We start from the raw sequence: 19,462 nt of genomic DNA, 5'->3' as shown, positions 1-19,462 counted from the left end.
CCCAATGATCACTCTGACAAATCTTCAAAAATCCTATACTGGAGGATGACCATTTCAGCAGCAATCAGCCATTAATAAGAGTAGCTAGAAGCAAGCCACTCTTGAGTGAAAGGCACATGACAGTCTGCTTGGAGTTTACCAAATGGCAATTACAGTGGAACCTCGAGATACGATCACCTCTGTATACGAGAAATTCAAAATACGAGGAAAGTATGAGCGAAAAATTCAGATCTAAATACGAGCATTGGCTCGCGTAACGAGCCACGAGCCAGGCTGTGGGTATAGCTCGCGGCTTAGCAAGGGGGCGTGGTAGCAGTTGCGAGCCGCGATCTGCGGTGTCTGCGTTTCTCACTTAAGTGCACAGGTGGGAAACTGCCCACATCCATGATTGTTCCTGTGGCTGATGGGCTGCAGCTGCCATGTCCTCCCCGCATATATAGAGAAGCGCGAGCCGGTTAAGGGGGAGAAAAAGTAAAAGAAAAGAGAGAGAGAGAGAGAGAGAGAGAAGGCAGGCAGACAGACAGACAGACAGACAGGCAGGCAGGCGGGCGGGCGGGCGAGTGCAGGCTCGCGTGTAGCTGAACAGGCGAGCCAAACAGCTGAAGCAGGACGGTGTAGAGAAGGTCAGCTGCATTAAGAGCGTCTCGCCTGTTGCAGAGCCCGCAGGTGAGACGCTAACAGAGAAGAAGCACCGGCGATTGTCATCTGTTATTTAAAGACGGCATCCTTTTGACGTTTTAACCTCGTGTTAAAGGATTGTTATTCTTGTGTATTTTAAACCTCCACTTCACAACTGTTTTAAGGATTATTTATTTAAAGATTTATTGAATGCTCTACTGCACTTTGGACACCTGTTTTGATTCTTTTAATAATCAGTTATATTATTTACCAGTGTTATTTATTAAAGGTAGACTACAGTATATATAATTTATCAGTGTTATTTGTTAGGAAAATTGATTTTTATGTTAATATATTTGGGGTGCAGAACGGATTAACTGGATTTCCATTATTTTCAGTGGGGAAGTTTGTTCTAGATACGAGAAATTCGCTATACAAGCTCAGTTCTGGAACGAATTAAACTCGTATCTAGAGGTTCCACTGTATAAGACTCTCAAGAGCATGAGGAAAAAAAGAATTCTCTGGTCTCATGAGACAAAAATTGAGCACTTCATCTAAAACTCCAACCACTATGCCTGGCGAAGACCAGGGGCCTCATGTATAAACAATGAGTATGCACAAAAATGTTGTGTATGCCCATTTCCACGCTCACATCGCGATGTAAAAAATAAACTTGGCGTAAAGCCACGCACATTTCCATGCCAGCACAATCCCTGGTGTACGCAAGTTCTCCGCTTAGTTTTGCAAACTGGCGGCACACAGCGTCAAAGCAGTGCTACTGTTCCAGTGTGATTTCCCTTTCTTTTTTAGATCCACATCCCTGACACGGCTTTATTATATGCACTGAAATTAACCGCATATCATTTATTAGTTTGAGGCATCTGATTGTATAAATGTAAAGAATTATTATTATTATAATTAACCTGTAACAATATAATGGCCCACGGAATGGCCAAACTATTCCAAATACCATAGCGTTATTACTCTCACTGCACCACCCAGAGTATTTATCCCACAGCATCTGAGTGTGGAATCACAGCTCTACAGTAGCTGATCAGAAAGAAAATTATCTGTATACAGCATCAAGCACATGCTGCCTCAGCCATGCGCACAGTCTATTTAAACTGCTCCCATACGGCAAACACTTCAGCCTTTCCTGTAGGAGCCTCGCTGTTCAGAAACAGATTCATCCCAAGAACTATAAATGCACTCAATCCGTCCATCAAGTGTTCCTTGTAAACTGTTTGTACTTATAAGTACAATTACCTCACTGTAAACTTGCAATACACTTATAATATTGTACAACCTGAGCCACTTTATAAAGCGCATATTTATATGATGACAATATAATTTTTAAGATGAAATGCAGCAAAATATGTTTATTACATTATACAGATAAAATTTTAACATCATTTAAATAAACTATATTGTTAATAATTAAACATGCGAGGACACAGTGTCACAATGCTAGCGACGAGCTGGCGCCCCATTCAGGGATTGTTCCTACCTTGCGCTGTATTCTTGTTGAGACTAGCATGACAATAGATGGATAGAGTAATTAAACCTGTACTATGAAGATATTTCAATGTTCCTTAAAAGTTTTGAAGAATCAGAGTTCTAAGCTTACAGATAGTTTGACATCTATTACAGAGCTGATTGCGTGGCGATTGGTTACTTGGAGAAAGAAAAGGACAAGAATTGGGGGTTAGTAGGTTTGAAAGAGACAGTACTGCTGCAATAAATTATTTCATTGAAGGTGGCACAAGGCGCAACAAGCATCTTGTGGGAGGCAGGAACAATTTCTGGACGGGGTGCCAGCTCGCCACTATCAGTGCGCCACTGTTTTCCCATGTTTAATAACATGCTTTAATTCCTATCATCATGAAAAAGATAAGTATACATCTAAGTATTTAAATTATTCAGAGACCTGTAATATCACGAATGTAATGGATTCTATGTCCTGTCGGAGGAAGAGAAAGCCCATTTAAGAAGCAGGTAGTGATTCACACACATAGAGCACATAGAAGAACACATAGAACTTAAAGCATTTAACGTGCTACTTTAGTTACGGTGGTATTTGAGAAACTAGTAAATTAAACAACTTTAAGTTGAAGTTTATGACATTCTACTTTAATGACAAAGATACATGATTTAATTTCAAGATTAAAGTTGACATTTCAAGCTATTTTTTTTTCTTTTCTCTGAACCCTAATAAGCTTCCGTTTGACACTCAGACGGTGGGCTACAACTCTGACATCTGACAACTTCTTCTTTTATTTCGGGCACTGTGCGAAGTTGTGAACTTGAACTTTCCTTTTGTTGTTTATACCACTGTTTAAACCAACAAATAGTATGTTTATCCTTGCCTCCACTTGGTATTTGCTGAAATTCTTCTACTTTCCCCCATGCTTTTGCCACTGTCTTTTTACAGAACACTGAACTTAAGGGCTATTTATATTGATTTTCATATTCAAAGAAGCATAAATTTGGGAGGAGACAGGATGGGGCGGCAGGCACGTGCGTTACTTTTCATGCTGACCAGGATTTATGGAACAGAAATGCGCGGAAGTTGGCGTACGCACAGATTTATGCATGCAGATTTTTTTGTGTGTACGCACATTTACGCTTGTCTGTACGCCATGTTTTAGTGTGAATTCTACGCACGCCGTTATGCATGAAGTCCCAGGTGCTGCTCATCACCTAGGCAATACCACTCCTACAACCATGGTGGTGGCAGTATCACGCTATGGGATTGCTTCTCAGTGGCATAGAGAGGGAGTCTGACCAGAATTGAGGGAAAGATGAAAGTAGCCAAAACATAATTAAGATATTAACTCTTCTTGCATTGTAAAGCTGCTAGTTCCCTCCTGCTGTATTCATTGCATTGGTTTTAAATGCAAAAATGCAAATCAAAATAAGAAATGGAAAGCACAGGCTTCCAAAACTAAAATATTTGCATGTCTATAATCTACAGCAGGGATTACCAAGTTCAGTCCTGGGGTACCACTGTGGCTGTGGGTTTTTCATTTTAACAGGTTTCACAAATAAATGTCTTCCTTCTAAATGATCCAATTGTTTTTTTATTACTATTATTTTATTGATTTCAATTAAAAACAAACAATACATACAATCAAATCAAATTTAACAAAACCAAAATTCAATCCCCACCCAAAAGAAAGAGGAAAGCCAGCAAATCTCTGAAAACAGCAAGGAACGAAGGGCGTCCTTTTCCCCCCGAAATAGAATCCTATTCTAAAATGTTATTGATTAGATCCTGTCATATTTTAAAAATGATTTGAGCAGATCCTCTGAGAATTTGATTTCTTGTGATTTCAATTAGTGAAAGACATCAGTTACCCACTGACTTAAAAGTAGTGAAGTGAGATTCTTCCAGTTGAGCAAGACAAGTCTACACGCTAGTAGCGAGATAAAGACAATTACAATTTGTTTGTTCTTCTCCACTCTAAACCCATCTGGGAGTCCACCAAACACAACTGTTAATGGGTTAGGAGTGATTGTGACACTAAGGCTGACAAGGCAGTCAAAGATTTTTGTCCAAAATGATGTTAATTTGGTAAACACTTAAAACATGTGGCACAGTGAGGCTGGAGCTAGATTGCAAGATTCACAGGTTGAATCTTGCCCTGGAAACATTTTGGATAGTTTTAATCGAGATAAATGAGCTTGTTAGAAGATTTTAAGTTGAATAATTAATTGATTTGCACATATAGAACTAGAGCGTATTGTGTGTGTGGCTGCCTTCTACTCCTTTTCTGAAATATTAAGTGAAAGGTCTTTTCCCCATTGCACCCAGGGATCTGTGAAAGGAAGAGACTTTAAAAAGTTTTTATAAACTGTAGAGATGCTATCTGAGTCTTCAAGACTGATCAATATTTCTTGTGGAATAGAAATAGGTGGAAGGTGGGGAAAATAGAGCAGGTTCAGTGTCATGTAGAGGTGTAATAGACAAGAGCTTCTATGTCAAAGTGCTTCCTACATTGGTTGCATATTCTGTGTAAATGAAGGGCAACTGGATTATTAGTGTATTGTCGACAATTTGCATTTACTACAGCACAGAGAAGGGAATATAAAGAATAAATGCAAGATTTCAACTCTATTGTAGACCAGGCTTGTGTATATTCATTAATTTGTTTCAATGTCTAGGTCTTCATGGCCTGAATATTTGCAGCCCAGTAATAAAATTGAAAGTTAGAAGTGCCTTTTGGATGCGTGGTTGTTTCGAATTCCAAATAAATGAGGTTATGATTGAATCTAATTTCATAAAAAGAGATTTGCTAATGATATGGGGATGGTTTGAAAGAGGAAAAGCAACTTGGGAAGGATGATCATTTTAAAAGTGTTGATTCTCCCTGCTATTGCGAGATGGAGGGTGGGCCATCTACTCACATCTCGTTTAATTTTTTCCATGCTGACCCCAAAATTTTGTTGCAAGATAGTTTTACATTACTTGTGATATATACCCTTAGATGTTTAAACTGGTCTCCTAATATAAATGGGAAGGTGTCCAGTTTAATACTGTGTGCTAGAGAGTTCACTGGAAAAAAAACACATTTATTCAAATTAATTTTGAGTCCAGATATATCTTTTGAAAATCTGCTAGTGCTTATAGGGCTGCTGATCCAAAATAATCCAATTGTTTAGTCCTTTTCATACTGTATCTTATTTTGCATTCAGAAATATGTGCTAGTATATTTACATATAAATTCATAAATTTGGATTTTTGCCATTTCTTTAAATGTTAAAATTTCTTCAACCATATTCTTCATAATTTACATTTCCTCATCAAGTTCACTCCTTTTAATTTATCCAAATACTGACAATTAGTCATAGGTAGTATGGACATTGGTGCACGTGACACTGAATGCTAAAGGAAAGCAGTTACTTCAGTAAAAAATTAACTTGTGAGATAATTTGCTAATAAGGAAAGACTTGAATAAATTTTATACAGCAAGAAAAAAGAAGAATTAGTGTGACACACAAATTCTTGCTACATTCTCCTAAACATTTAGCAAACCCATTTCGTAATTTCTGGATTGATAGAAAAAAAGGCAAAAATTGGGAAATAACAGCTGGTTTAATAAAGGGAGCAGGGGTTCACTTAAATGCAGAAGGTAGCTGGGATGAACACTTGCAGTTAAGAAGGTCCGCAAAACTGAACTTAAGGACCAATTAATTAAACCACTGTTACTAATTAACACACGAATGAAACATTGAACTAGCTGTTCTCCTTTGACATTCAATGTCATTTGTATCTCTCTCTACACTGCTCATCATTAACTGCCAGTATGTGGATGCAACTGAAGGAGCAAACTCTACAGAAATGAACTGAAACAAAAATGGTAAAAGAAAGCGGAGTATTCAAACCTACAGTGGTGTGAAAAACTATTTGCCCCCTTCCTGATTTCTTATTCTTTTGCATGTTTGTCACACAAAATGTTTCTGATCATCAAACACATTTAACCATTAGTCAAATATGACACAAGTAAACACAAAATGCAGTTTTTAAATGATGGTTTTTATTATTTAGGGAGAAAAAAAAATCCAAACCTACATGGCCCTGTGTGAAAAAAGTAATTGCCCCCTTGTTAAAAAATAACCTAACTGTGGTGTATCACACCTGAGTTCAATTTCCGTAGCCACCCCCAGGCCTGATTACTGCCACACCTGTTTCAATCAAGAAATCACTTAAATAGGAGCTGCCTGACACAGAGAAGTAGACCAAAAGCACCTCAAAAGCTAGACATCATGCCAAGATCCAAAGAAATTCAGGAACAAATGAGAACAGAAGTAATTGAGATCTATCAGTCTGGTAAAGGTTATAAAGCCATTTCTAAAGCTTTGGGACTCCAGCGAACCACAGTGAGAGCCATTATCCACAAATGGCAAAAACATGGAACAGTGGTGAACCTTCCCAGGAGTGGCCGGCCGACCAAAATTACCCCAAGAGCGCAGAGACGACTCATCCGAGAGGTCACAAAAGACCCCAGGACAACATCTAAAGAACTGCAGGCCTCACTTGCCCCAATTAAGGTCAGTGTTCACGACTCCACCATAAGAAAGAGACTGGGCAAAAACAGCCTGCATGGCAGATTTCCAAGACGCAAACCACTGTTAAGCAAAAACAACATTAGGGCTCGTCTCAATTTTGCTAAGAAACATCTCAATGATTGCCAAGACTTTTGGGAAAATACCTTGTGGACTGATGAGACAAAAGTTGAACTTTTTGGAAGGCAAATGTCCCGTTACATCTGGCGTAAAAGGAACACAGCATTTCAGAAAAAGAACATCATACCAACAGTAAAATATGGTGGTGGTAGTGTGATGGTCTGGGGTTGTTTTGCTGCTTCAGGACCTGGAAGGCTTGTTGTGATAGATGGAACCATGAATTCTACTGTCTACCAAAAAATCCTGAAGGAGAATGTCCGGCCATCTGTTCATCAACTCAAGCTGAAGCGATCTTGGGTGCTGCAACAGGACAATGACCCAAAACACACCAGCAAATCCACCTCTGAATGGCTGAAGAAAAACAAAATGAAGACTTTGGAGTGGCCTAGTCAAAGTCCTGACCTGAATCCAATTGAGATGCTATGGCATGACCTTAAAAAGGCGGTTCATGTTAGAAAACCCTCAAATAAAGCTGAATTACAACAATTTTGCAAAGATGAGTGGGCCAAAATTCCTCCAGAGCGCTGTAAAAGACTCATTGCAAGTTATCGCAAACGCTTGATTGCAGTTATTGCTGCTAAGGGTGGCCCAACCAGTTATTAGGTTCAGGGGGCAATTACTTTTTCACACAGGGCCATGTAGGTTTGGATTTTTTTTTCTCCCTAAATAATAAAAACCACCATTTACAAACTGCATTTTGTGTTTACTTGTGTTATATTTGACTAATGGTTACATGTGTTTGATGATCAGAAACATTTTGTGTGACAAACATGCAAAAGAATAAGAAATCAGGAAGGGGGCAAATAGTTTTTCACACCACTGTATGACAACGAAGACACCTTTTTGAATTACTTCCAAATATCATACTAGAACACTTTTCTGAATGCAGAATAAGCAAAAAAGCCAACTAATTAATTACATTGATGAGACATAAAAATGGCACACTGATTTGTAAAACTTTTTTAAATTAAAGTCTGTAGCCACAATGGTACTCCAGATCTGAACTTAGTCACCCCTGCTCCAAATACATGGGGACTTGGGTTAGATTCCTATCCTGGTTACTCTTTGTGTGGGGTCTGCAATATACCTCCAAGTAGTCAGTCCCATGGCCTCCCCAAACTCCTCCCACGCCCGAGTTTTTGCCTCAGCAACCACCAAAGCCGCATTCCGCTTGGCCTGCCGGTACCTATCAGCTGCCTCCGGGGTCCCACAGGACAAAAGGGTCCTGTAGGATTCCTTCTTCAGCTTGACGGCATCCTTCACCGCCGGTGTCCACCAGCGGGTTCGGGGATTGCCGCCACGACAGGCACCGACCACCTTACGGCCACAGCTCCGGTCAGCTGCCTCAACAATAGAGGCACGGAACATGGCCCATTCGGACTCAATGTCCCCCACCTCCCTCGGGATGTGGTCGAAGTTCTGCCGGAGGTGGGAGTTGAAGCTACTTCTGACAGGGGGCTCTGCCAGACGTTCCCAGCAGACCCTCACAACACGTTTGGGCCTACCACGCCTGACCGGCATCCTCCCCCACCATCGAAGCCAACTCACCACCAGGTGGTGATCAGTTGACAGCTCCGCCCCTCTCTTCACCCGAGTGTCCACGACATGTGGCCGCAAGTCCGACGACACGACCACAAAGTCGATCATCGAACTGAGGCCTAGGGTGTCCTGGTGCCAAGTGCACATATGAACACCCCTATGCTTGAACATGGTGTTCGTTATGGACAATCCGTGACGAGCACAGAAGTCCAATAACAAAACACCGCTCGGGTTCAGATCAGGGGGGCCATTCCTCCCAATCACGCCCTTCCAGGTCTCACTGTCATTGCCCACGTGAGCATTGAAGTCTCCCAGCAGAACGAGGGAGTCCCCAGAAGGTATGCCCTCTAGCACCCCCTCCAGGGACTCCAAAAAGGGTGGGTACTCCGAACTGCTGTTCGGTGCATACGCACAAACAACAGTTAGGACCCGTCCCCCCACCCGAAGGCGAAGGGAGGCTACCCTCTCGTCCACCGGGGTAAACCCCAATGTACAGGCTCCAAGTTGGGGGGCAATAAGTATACCCCACACCTGCTCGGCGCCTCTCACCGGGGGCAACTCCAGAATGGTAGAGAGTCCAGCCCCTCTCAAGGAGATTGGTTCCAGAGTCCAAGCTGTGCGTCGAGGTGAGTCCGACTATATCTAGCCGGAACCTCTCAACTTCGCGCACTAGCTCAGGCTCCTTCCCCTTCAGAGAGGTGACATTCCACGTCCCAAGAGCCAGTTTCTGTAGCCGAGGATCGGACCGCCAAGGTCCCCGCCTTCGGCCACCACCCAACTCACACTGCACCCGACCTCCTTGGCCCCTCCCATAGGTGGACCCTTTTGTCCTGTGGGACCCCGGAGGCAGCTGATAGGTACCGGCAGGCCAAGCGGAATACGGCTTTGGTGGTTGCTGAGGCAAAAACTCGGGCGTGGGAGGAGTTTGGGGAGGCCATGGAGAATGACTTTCGGACGGCTTCGAGGAGATTCTGGTCCACCATCCGGCGTCTCAGGAAGGGGAAGCAGTGCAGTGTCAACACTGTATATGGTGGGGATGGTGCGCTGCTGACCTCGACTCGGGACGTTGTGGGTCGGTGGGGGGAATACTTCGAAGACCTCCTCAATCCCATTAACATGCCTTCCAACGAGGAAGCAGAGCCTGGGGACTCAGAGGTGGGCTCCCCCATCTCTGGGACTGAGGTCACCGAGGTGGTCAAAAAACTCCTTGGTGGCAGGGCCCCGGGGGTGGATGAGATACGCCCGGAGTTCCTCAAGGCTCTGGATGTTGTAGGACTGTCTTGGCTGACACGCCTCTGCAACATCGCATGGACATCAGGGACAGTGCCTCTGGATTGGCAGACCAGGGTGGTGGTCCCCCTCTTTAAGAAGGGGGATCGGAGGGTGTGTTCCAACTACAGAGGGATCACACTCCTCAGCCTCCCTGGAAAAGTCTATTCAGGGGTCCTGGAGAGGAGGGTCCGTCGGATAGTCGAGCCTCGGATTCAGGAGGAACAGTGTGGTTTTCGTCCTGGTCGCGGAACAGTGGACCAGCTCTATACCCTTAGCAGGGTCCTGGAGGGTGCATGGGAGTTTGCCCAACCAGTCTACATGTGTTTTGTGGACTTAGAAAAGGCATTCGACCGTGTCCCTCGGGGAATCCTGTGGGGGGTACTCCGAGAGTATGGGGTACCGGCCCCCCTGATAAGGGCTGTTCAGTCCCTGTACGATCGGTGTCAGAGCTTGGTCCGCATTGCCGGCAGTAAGTCGAACCCGTTTCCAGTGAGAGTTGGACTCCGCCAGGGCTGCCCTTTGTCACCGATTCTGTTCATAACTTTTATGGACAGAATTTCTAGGCGCAGCCAGGGTGTTGAGGGGGTCCGGTTTGGTGGGCTCAGGATTGGGTCACTGCTTTTTGCAGATGATGTTGTCCTGTTTGCTTCATCAGGCCGTGATCTTCAGCTCTCTCTGGATCGGTTCGCAGCCGAGTGTGAAGCGGCTGGGATGAGAATCAGCACCTCCAAATCCGAGACCATGGTCCTCAGCCGGAAAAGGGTGGAGTGCCCTCTCAGGGTTGGTAGCGAGATCCTGCCCCAAGTGGAGGAGTTCAAGTATCTCGGGGTCTTGTTCACGAGTGAGGGAAGAATGGAGCGTGAGATCGACAGGCGGATCGGTGCGGCATCCGCAGTAATGCGGGCATTGCATCGGTCTGTCGTGGTGAAAAAGGAGCTGAGCCGCAAGGCGAAGCTCTCAATTTACCAGTCGATCTATGTTCCTACCCTCACCTATGGTCATGAGCTATGGGTAGTGACCGAAAGAACGAGATCGCGAATACAAGCGGCTGAAATGAGTTTCCTCCGCAGGGTGTCTGGGCTTTCCCTTAAAGATAGGGTGAGAAGCTCAGTCATCCGGGAGGGGCTCAGAGTAGAGCCGCTGCTCCTACGCATCGAGAGGAGTCAGATGAGGTGGCTCGGGCATCTGATCAGGATGCCTCCTGGACACCTCCCTGGTGAGGTGTTCCGGGCACGTCCAACTGGGAGGAGGCCCCGGGGAAGACCCAGGACACGCTGGAGGGACTATGTCTCTCGACTGGCCTGGGAACGCCTTGGGATTCTCCCGGAAGAGCTAGAAGAAGTGGCCGGGGAGAGGGAAGTCTGGGCATCTCTGCTCAAGCTGCTGCCCCCGCGACCCGACCTCGGATAAGCGGGAGACAATGGATGGATGGATGGATAGTCAGTCCCCCAACCCCAGAGCTCCTTTATTTATAGTAACTGCATTACACATCACCTTTAAATCTGCTTAATCCATTTCAAGGTCATGGGAGCTGAAGTATATACAGGCAACACTGGGCACAGGGCAGGAATCCATCTAGATAGTAAACCAGTCCTACTCCAGGATCACTGTCATATACAGTTAGGTCCATAAGTATTTGGACAGCAACATAACTTCCATAATTTTGGCTCTCTACACCACCACAATGGATTTAAGATAAAGCAATCTTTACAAGACTGAAGTGTAGACTTTTAGCTTTAATGTATGGGGTTTACCAAAAATATCATGAGAGTTGTTTAGGAATAACAGACATTTTTATACATGGTTCCCCTATTTTTAGGGGGCTCAAAAGTATTTGGACAAACTAACAATCATGAATAACGATCAGTTTCAATATTTGGTTGAAAATCCTTTACAGTCAATGACCGCCTGAAGTCTGGAACCCATGGCCATCTCCAAGTGCTGTGTTTCCACCCCACTGATACTGTGCCAGGACTTTACTGCAGCTGTCTTCTGTTGCTGCTCATTTGTTGGACTTTCTGTCATCAGTTTTGTCTTCAGGAAGTGAGATGAATGACCAATTGGGTAGTGCCAAAATTATGAAAAGCGTCTCATTGTCCAAATACTGGACAATGACTATACACCCAATCATGTACTCACAAAGGACCAATTAAGAGTTTCCAGTTAGTTAAAATAGAACATCCTTTGGGATGTGAGAAGAAAACTGTAGGACCTAGAAGAAAAAATAAATGCAGTTGCCTAGGGGACAAATGAAAAGGTGCGAGTTTAGAACCCAGGATGCCGAATCCATACAGCGGCAGTGCTAAACACTGTGCCACCTGATGTAAGGGTATCTGTTCATTCTAAATGGGACTTGGCATGTACTTCAGCGAGTCTGGGTTGGGTAGTCATCCCTTCCAGGACTTGTCCCGATGCTTCTAGGGACTGCTTTTAGCCACATAATCCATTTTAGGGAAAGACACCAGTCTGTATGTTGAAGGGGTACACATTTTCATTAGATCCACTATCAATAACATTAAAATAATAAGATTTTTTTTTTTGAAAAGCAAGATGTAATATTTTTGGTGTGGGGTAGTTAGGTATTATTCTCAGTAATGTATTTAGTGTAAGTGATTTGTATGTGAATGGGTTGCACGTGTTCTCTCAAATGTCTGGGACAAATTTCTCTCTTAAGGGAGATAATAATGGCTCATCAAACCTAAAATGAGTGAATAGTCATTCCTTTGGAGCCTAGACACAGAAAATGACTTCCTTTTTACAGACTCTTGGCTTTAGAACTTATTCCATTAACAATGACTATTTTCAACAGTATACTTTGTAGTGTTTTGTTTTCTACATTAAAACACAAAGCATAACATGCTTACATTTGCACATTATAAAGCATTCTGAATGTATTTTCAATCAACACCACCTTACACGTTTTTACCAACATAAAAATGAAGACCTCTACAGTTCACAATAAGGGAGAATCCAATAATGTTCATACACACTTATCATATGTATTTTTAATTATCAACAACTATTTAGATGTATCTTCTACTATCTAATGGTAATTATGAGTACGTGCACACTCTCTTCAGACTATAGAATCCATTAAGAACGTGAGTATAAAAGAAATAGCAGAACGCGTTAATGGCGCATCGTGCATTTAGTTATGTAACTAGTTAGAACATAAATGACGACCTTTCGACTACTTCTTTGCATAACTTATAATCGCGAAAGCTTGGGTGCGTTTGTGACGACACGCGCTCGGAATGCCCAGTTCTCAACAACAAGCAGAGCGTGCGAGACGTTACCCTATAGCCTCGCATTCCCTCACTCTAGCAAATATCACCGAGGCGCCGCACTCAATACATCTGAACTGCACACACAACATATTGCATTAATGTCCACTTGCCGTTTATGTTTCATGCCTTGTGTATCGGTCACCCGATGCTGGCAGCCGCCTGTTCTGATTGATTCAGTGTTTGTTTGACAAGCCCACAGCAGCCATTTTGCCTCCTGTGTAACATCAGGCGACTTCCGGAAGCGAGCCGAGCAGCTAACTTTACGTTCCGTGGTGCCGCCCTTCGCCATTCACTCAACTCGAGCGTGCGTCTGTTCAGAGCAGTTTGCCAACTACAATAGTTAACCTTTGCGAAATTATTGTTAAATTCGTCACTTTTCTATTATTGTGACGCAAATCGGTGGGGCCGCAGCCCCGGTTACTTAATTTTTGGATTTTAAATTATTAGACTGGCCTTCAGCAACCACAAATACTAACCTTAAAGGTAGTGGGGGTGGAGCATAGTTACCTATAGGTCCCTAATGTTAATGTCCCCCTTGGGTGCCTAATCTTAAAAATGATAATACGATTTGCGTCACGATAATAGAAAAGTACCTTAAATTCTTCTGTGCATTACTAGGTGAGCATGTTTGGTTTTCTCTTATCCATTAATGCTACACGTGCAATGCTAGCAGTCACAGGATAAATACTGTTAATTCTGCAGCCTCTGGAATGAATGCCATCTTTTTAGGTATTGAACATTGTACCATGAGACACAATTAAGGATTACTAAAGTGAGTTAAGTGGTCAGTTTACTAAGTACACACACTCATCAATGAAAATAGCCTTTTCTATCCAACTATGACAAGCCAAATTATAGTTTAAAGATATTTTCAGAGTGATGTAAAGCAGTACCTAAATGATTGTTGGGCTCGTCCTATGCACAGCTGGGTCAAGTGATTAAGTTATTGCTCGACCAAATGTTAGATAAAGATATGTGATTTAACCTGGTGTGATTATTGATACCAGACAGGGTGATCCTAGCATTCCACAAACATCTGTGCTTTTCGAACATTAGAAAAGTTAGGATGAGAACAGGTTCATCCCAGCAAGTCTTATTCAACTTGATCGTTTAAAATAACATTAAGTCGAAATCTGAAGGTCCCTAAAGTCCTACTGTCCACCACATAACATGGTAATTTCAGTGGCATAGCTAGGGGCAGGCAGAGGGGGCAGCACATTTTTGGGTGGCGGCATTATTGGCCAAAAGGCTCAGTACAATTCGTGTGTAAGCAGCAGTGTTCGGAAAAATATCACTCATGAATGAAAAAAGTAAAATTCTCTGATTTTTATCCACAAATGCTTCAAAAATAATTTTCAGACTGTCCTTCTGTGACGGCATCAGACACAGCATTTGAAATTTATGAGGCGATAACAAAAATAAACATAAACATTACACCAATAATAATTTCTAGGAAGATAAACAACAAATTTACAGTTTATAATTTTGTTTCGTTATCAATCTGAATGCGTTCTTGCTCTGTGCAGAAAACATCCCCACTTATCACTTGTACACTACACTGGTTCTGGTTTTTGTCACGTAATTATATCAAACTAATAATTAGAACACGGCTTATCAGTACGTCTATACTATATTCTTGTCTAGTTGATGCTTATAAATAATTATATTTGAAAAATTATTTCTCTGTATATGAATTATGCAAAATTTACTGTATCTTAATTTTTCTCTATATGTTATTTTAATTTTCTATTTAAATAGGTTAATATATTCAGATACAGTTAGGTCCATAAATATTTGGACAGGGACAACTTTTTTCTAATTTTGGTTCTGTACATTACCACAATGAATTTCAAATAAAACAACTCAGATGCAGTTGAAGTGCAGACTTTCAGCTTTAATTCAGTGGGGTGAACAAAACGATTGCATAAAAATGTGAGGCAACTAAAACATTTTTTAACACAATCCCTTCATTTCAGGGGCTCAAAAGTAATTGGACAAATTAAATAACTGGAAATAAAATGTTCATTTCTAATACTTGGTTGAAAACCCTTTGCTGGCAATGACAGCCTGAAGTCTTGAACTCATGGACATCACCAGATGCTGGGTTTCCGCCTTTTTAATGCTCTGCCAGGCCTTTACTGCAGCGGCTTTCAGTTGCTGTTTGTTTGTGGGCCTTTCTGTCTGAAGTTTAGTCTTCAACAAGTGAAATGCGTGCTCAATTGGGTTAAGATCAGGTGACTGACTTGGCCATTCAAGAATTTTCCACTTCTTTGCTTTAATAAACTCCTGGGTTGCTTTGGCTGTATGTTTTGGGTCATTGTCCATCTGTATCGTGAAACGCCGCCCAATCAATTTGACTGCATTTAGCTGGATTTGAGCAGACAGTATGTCTCTGAACACCTCAGAATTCATTCGGCTGCTTCTGTCCTGTGTCACATCATCAATAAACACTAGTGTCCCAGTGCCACTGGCAGCCATGCACGCCCAAGCCATCACACTGCCTCCAACGTGTTTTACAGATGATGTGGTATGCTTTGGATAATGAGCTGTTCCACGCCTTCTCCATACTTTTTTCTTGCCATCATTCTGGCAAGAGGTTGATCTTGGTTTCATCTGTCCAAAGAATGTTTTTCCAGAACTGTGCTGGCTTTTATAGATGTTCTTTAGCAAAGTCCAATCTAGCCTTTCTATTCTCGAGGCTTATGAGTGGCTTGCACCTTGCAGTGCACCCTCTGTATTTACTTTCATGCATTTTTCTCTTTATGGTAGACTTGGATATCAATACGCCTACCCCTGGAGAGTGTTGTTCACTTGGTTGGCTGTTGTGAAGGGGTTTCTCTTCACCATGGAAATGATTTTGCCATCATCCATCACTGTTGTCTTCCGTGGACGTCCAGGTCTTTTTGCGTTGCTGAGTTCACCAGTGCTTGCTTTCTTTCTCAGGATGTACCAAACTGTAGATTTTGCCACTCGTAATATTGTGTAGCAATTTCTCGGATGGTTTTTTTCTGTTTTCGCAGCTTAAGGATGGCTTCTTTCACCTGCATGGAGAGCTCCTTTGACCGCATGTTGTCTGTTCACAGCAAAATCTTCCACATGCAAGCACCACACCTCAAATCAACTCCAGGCCTTTTATCTGCTTAATTGATAATGACATAACGACTTGCCCACACCTGCCCATGAAATAGCCTTTGAGTCAATTGTCCAATTACTTTTGAGCCCCTAAAATGAAGGGATTGTGTTAAAAAAATGCTTTAGTTGCCTCATATTTTTATGCAATCGCTTTGTTCACCCCACTGAATTAAAGCTGAAAGTCTGCACTTCAACTGCATCTGAGTTGTTTTATTTGAAATTCATTGTGGTAATGTACTGAACCAAAATTAGAAAAAAGTTGTCTCTGTCCAAATATTTATGGACCTAACTGTATGTTGGAGGGCAGCAAATTGAATCACCGCACCTGCTCCGAGGGGCACGAACTCTAGCTATGCCACTGGGTAATGTATTCTGTGTATATGTGGTTCTTTGTGTGGAAAAAAAAATTATAACATCTTTGCAAAATCTGCCCTTAACAAGTTTTCCCAGTGTTCTTGCGGTCCCAGTGTTCTTGTTGCAGAATTTATTTTAAAGTAACAGCTGAGATTGATGAAGCAGGCAGGCATGGGCACTCTCAGCCCCAAAGAAGGTGCTCAGAGTCTCAGGACAGGCAGCAGAATCAAGCCTTATTGTGTGATGTTCACACAGACTCAATTCAAATGAAATGAGCACCCAAGGATGGGCAGACCATATTTTTATTACAGTTCTTATCATAACAGGGAAAAAACCTGGGGGTTGGTGGCAGATTTGGCGCTGAGGTGTTGCCCATTGTATGGCTGCACTCGGGTCCTAATCTGGGATCCTGAGTTGATTTGTCATGTGGTGGGTGCAGCATTGGCTGTATTAGTGCATGCTCCTAACCTTTCTCTCTCTCTTTCTCTCTCTCTCTCTCTCTCTCTCTCTCTCTCTCTCTCTTATCATAGTACCTATTACTCATCTTCTGACTCCCAAAAATCTTGTAGCTTTGGACCTGCCTCCAATTAGTTCCACCAATATTTCCAGCCTAATGAGAATAGTGCTCTGTTCTGCTCATCAGGCCCACTTGGCAGGCCTTCATCATGAACCCACCTAGTTCCTGCCACCATTACCTAATTCCCATCACCCGACCCTATATCCATCATCTGAATGAAACTTTCTAACATTACTCCTTACCCCGTGCAGGTGTCTGAGACCTGTTTATCAATTGATTCCCACCTGTAAGTCGGAATCAGGCGAAACCACACAAGATGCTGGGCCACTCAAATGAATAGTCTATTGTTGCACAAACATTCCTCAAGGCTAAAGGTCTACGCAACTGCAACTCTAAGATAATGGTGTTGTTTCTTATACTGTAGAACACACTTTCCTTGGCTTATCATCACTTCATGTTAGTGTCCAAGTAGGCAGACAGGGAGGCAGAGGCCTAGCTGCTGCAAGTGAAAGTAAGTGGCCTATTTGGCTTTCTTTCATGGTTAAAGTCTCAGTAGCTGCATTTCTTAAAACAATGGCCTGTTTAGCTATTTCAAAGAAAACAGTGTATTTGACTGAAGTTTTCAACTTAGCAGCAAGATATTGTTGGTTTGCAGCTGCAAGGAGAAAAATAATAAAATTTGCAGGCAAAGGCTTTTTTGCAATATAACCCTTACTATACTAGCATACATTAGGATATCCTAGGATCATTGAGATCCCAATGATCCTAGGAGTTCTGTTGTCCGGGGCTTTATGCCCCTGGTAGGGCCACCCAAGACAAACTGGTCCTAGGTGAGGGATGAGACGAAGTGCAGTTCAACACAACCTCCTATGATGAACAAAAAATTTGGACGGCGTTCTCCCTTGCCCGGATGCGGGTCACCGGGGCCCCCCTCCGGAGCCAGGCCTGGAGGTGGGGCTCAATGGTGAGCGCCTGGTGGCTGGGCCTGCACCCATGGGGCTCGGCTGGGCACAGCCCGAAGAGGCAACGTGGGTCCCCCTTCCCATGGGCTCACCACCTATGGGAGGGGCCAAGGAGGTCGGGTGCAGTGTGAGTTGGGTGGTGGCCGAAGGCGGGGACCTTGGCTGTCCGATCCTCGGCTACAGAAGCTGGCTCTTGGGACGTGGAATGTCACCTCTCGGAAGGGGAAGGAGCCTGAGCTAGTGCGTGAGGTTGAGAGGTTCCGGCTAGATATAGTCGGGCTCACCTCGACGCACAGCTTGGACTCTGGAACCATTCTCCTTGAGAGGGGCTGGACTCTGTACCACTCTGGAGTTGCCCCCAGTGAGAGGCGCCGAGCGGGTGTAGGCATACTTATTGCCCCCCGACTTGGAGCCTGCACATTGGGGTTTACCCCGGTGGACGAGAGGGTAGCCTCCCTCCGCCTTTGGGTGGGGGGACGGGTCCTAACTATTGTTTGTGCGTATGCGCCGAACAGCAGTTTGCAGTACCCACCCTTTTTGGAGTCCCTGGAGGGGGTGCTAGAGGGCATACCTTCTGGGGACTCCCTCGTACTGCTGGGAGACTTCAATGCTCACGTGGGCAATGACAGTGAGACCTGGAAGGGCATGATTGGGAGGAATGGCCCCCCCGATCTGAACCCGAGCGGTGTTTTGTTATTGGACTTCTGGGCTCGTCATGGATTGTCCATAACAAACACCATGTTCAAGCATAGGGGTGTTCATATGTGCACTTGGCACCAGGACACCCTAGGTCTCAGTTCGATGATCGACTTTGTGGTCGTGTCGTCGGACTTGCGGCCACATGTCTTGGACACTCGGGTGAAGAGAGAGGCGGAGCTGTCAACTGATCACCACCTGGTGGTGAGTTGGCTCCGATGGTGGGGGAGGATGCCGGTCAGGCCTGGTAGGCCCAAACGTGTTGTGAGGGTCTGCTGGGAACGTCTGGCAGAGCCCCCTGTCAGAAGTAGCTTCAACTCCCACCTCCGGCAGAACTTCGACCATGTCCCGAGGGAGGTGGGGGACATTGAGTCCGAATGGGCCATGTTCCATGCCTCTATTGTTGAGGCGGCTGACCGGAGCTGTGGCCGTAAGGTGGTCGGTGCCTGTCGTGGCGGCAATCCTCGAACCTGTTGGTGGACACTGGCGGTGAGGGATGCTGTCAAGCTGAAGAAGGAGTCCTACCGGTCCCTTTTGTCCTGTGGGACTCTGGAGGCAGCTAATAGGTACCGGCAGGCCAAACGGAATGCGGCTTCGGTGGTTGCTGAGGCAAAAACTCGGGCATGGGAGGAGTTTGGGGAGGCCATGTAGAACGACTTTTGGACGGCTTCGAGGTGGGCTCCCCCATCTCTGGGACTGAGGTCACCGAGGTGGTCAGAAAACTCCTCGGTGGCAGGGCCCCGGGGGTGGATGAGATACGCCCGGAGTTCCTCAAGGCTCTGGATGTTGTAGGACTGTCTTGGTTGACACGTCTCTGCAACATCGCATGGACATCAGGGACAGTACCTCTGGATTGGCAGACCGGGGTGGTGGTCCCCCTCTTTAAGAAGGGGGACATG

The 19,462-nt window shown here is 44.2% G+C and overlaps 1 protein-coding gene across 5 annotated transcripts in view; it reads right to left on the bottom strand.

Moving 5' to 3' along the window:
* The window catches only part of supt20 (SPT20 homolog, SAGA complex component), a 109,406-nt gene extending 96,257 nt beyond the window's left edge, over positions 1-13,149 (bottom strand). For all 5 annotated transcript variants that reach the window (XR_007934805.1, XM_051926740.1, XM_028799276.2 and 2 more), the window contains exon 1: positions 13,013-13,149. The gene's annotated coding sequence lies outside the window, so the exon portion shown is untranslated. The remainder of the gene's footprint in view (positions 1-13,012) is intronic.
* Positions 13,150-19,462: the final 6,313 nt, after the last annotated feature.

The sequence above is a fragment of the Erpetoichthys calabaricus genome, chromosome 4, assembly GCF_900747795.2.
Source record: "Erpetoichthys calabaricus chromosome 4, fErpCal1.3, whole genome shotgun sequence".
Taxonomy (NCBI): domain Eukaryota; kingdom Metazoa; phylum Chordata; class Cladistia; order Polypteriformes; family Polypteridae; genus Erpetoichthys; species Erpetoichthys calabaricus.
This window is presented reverse-complemented; position numbering and strand designations above follow the sequence as displayed.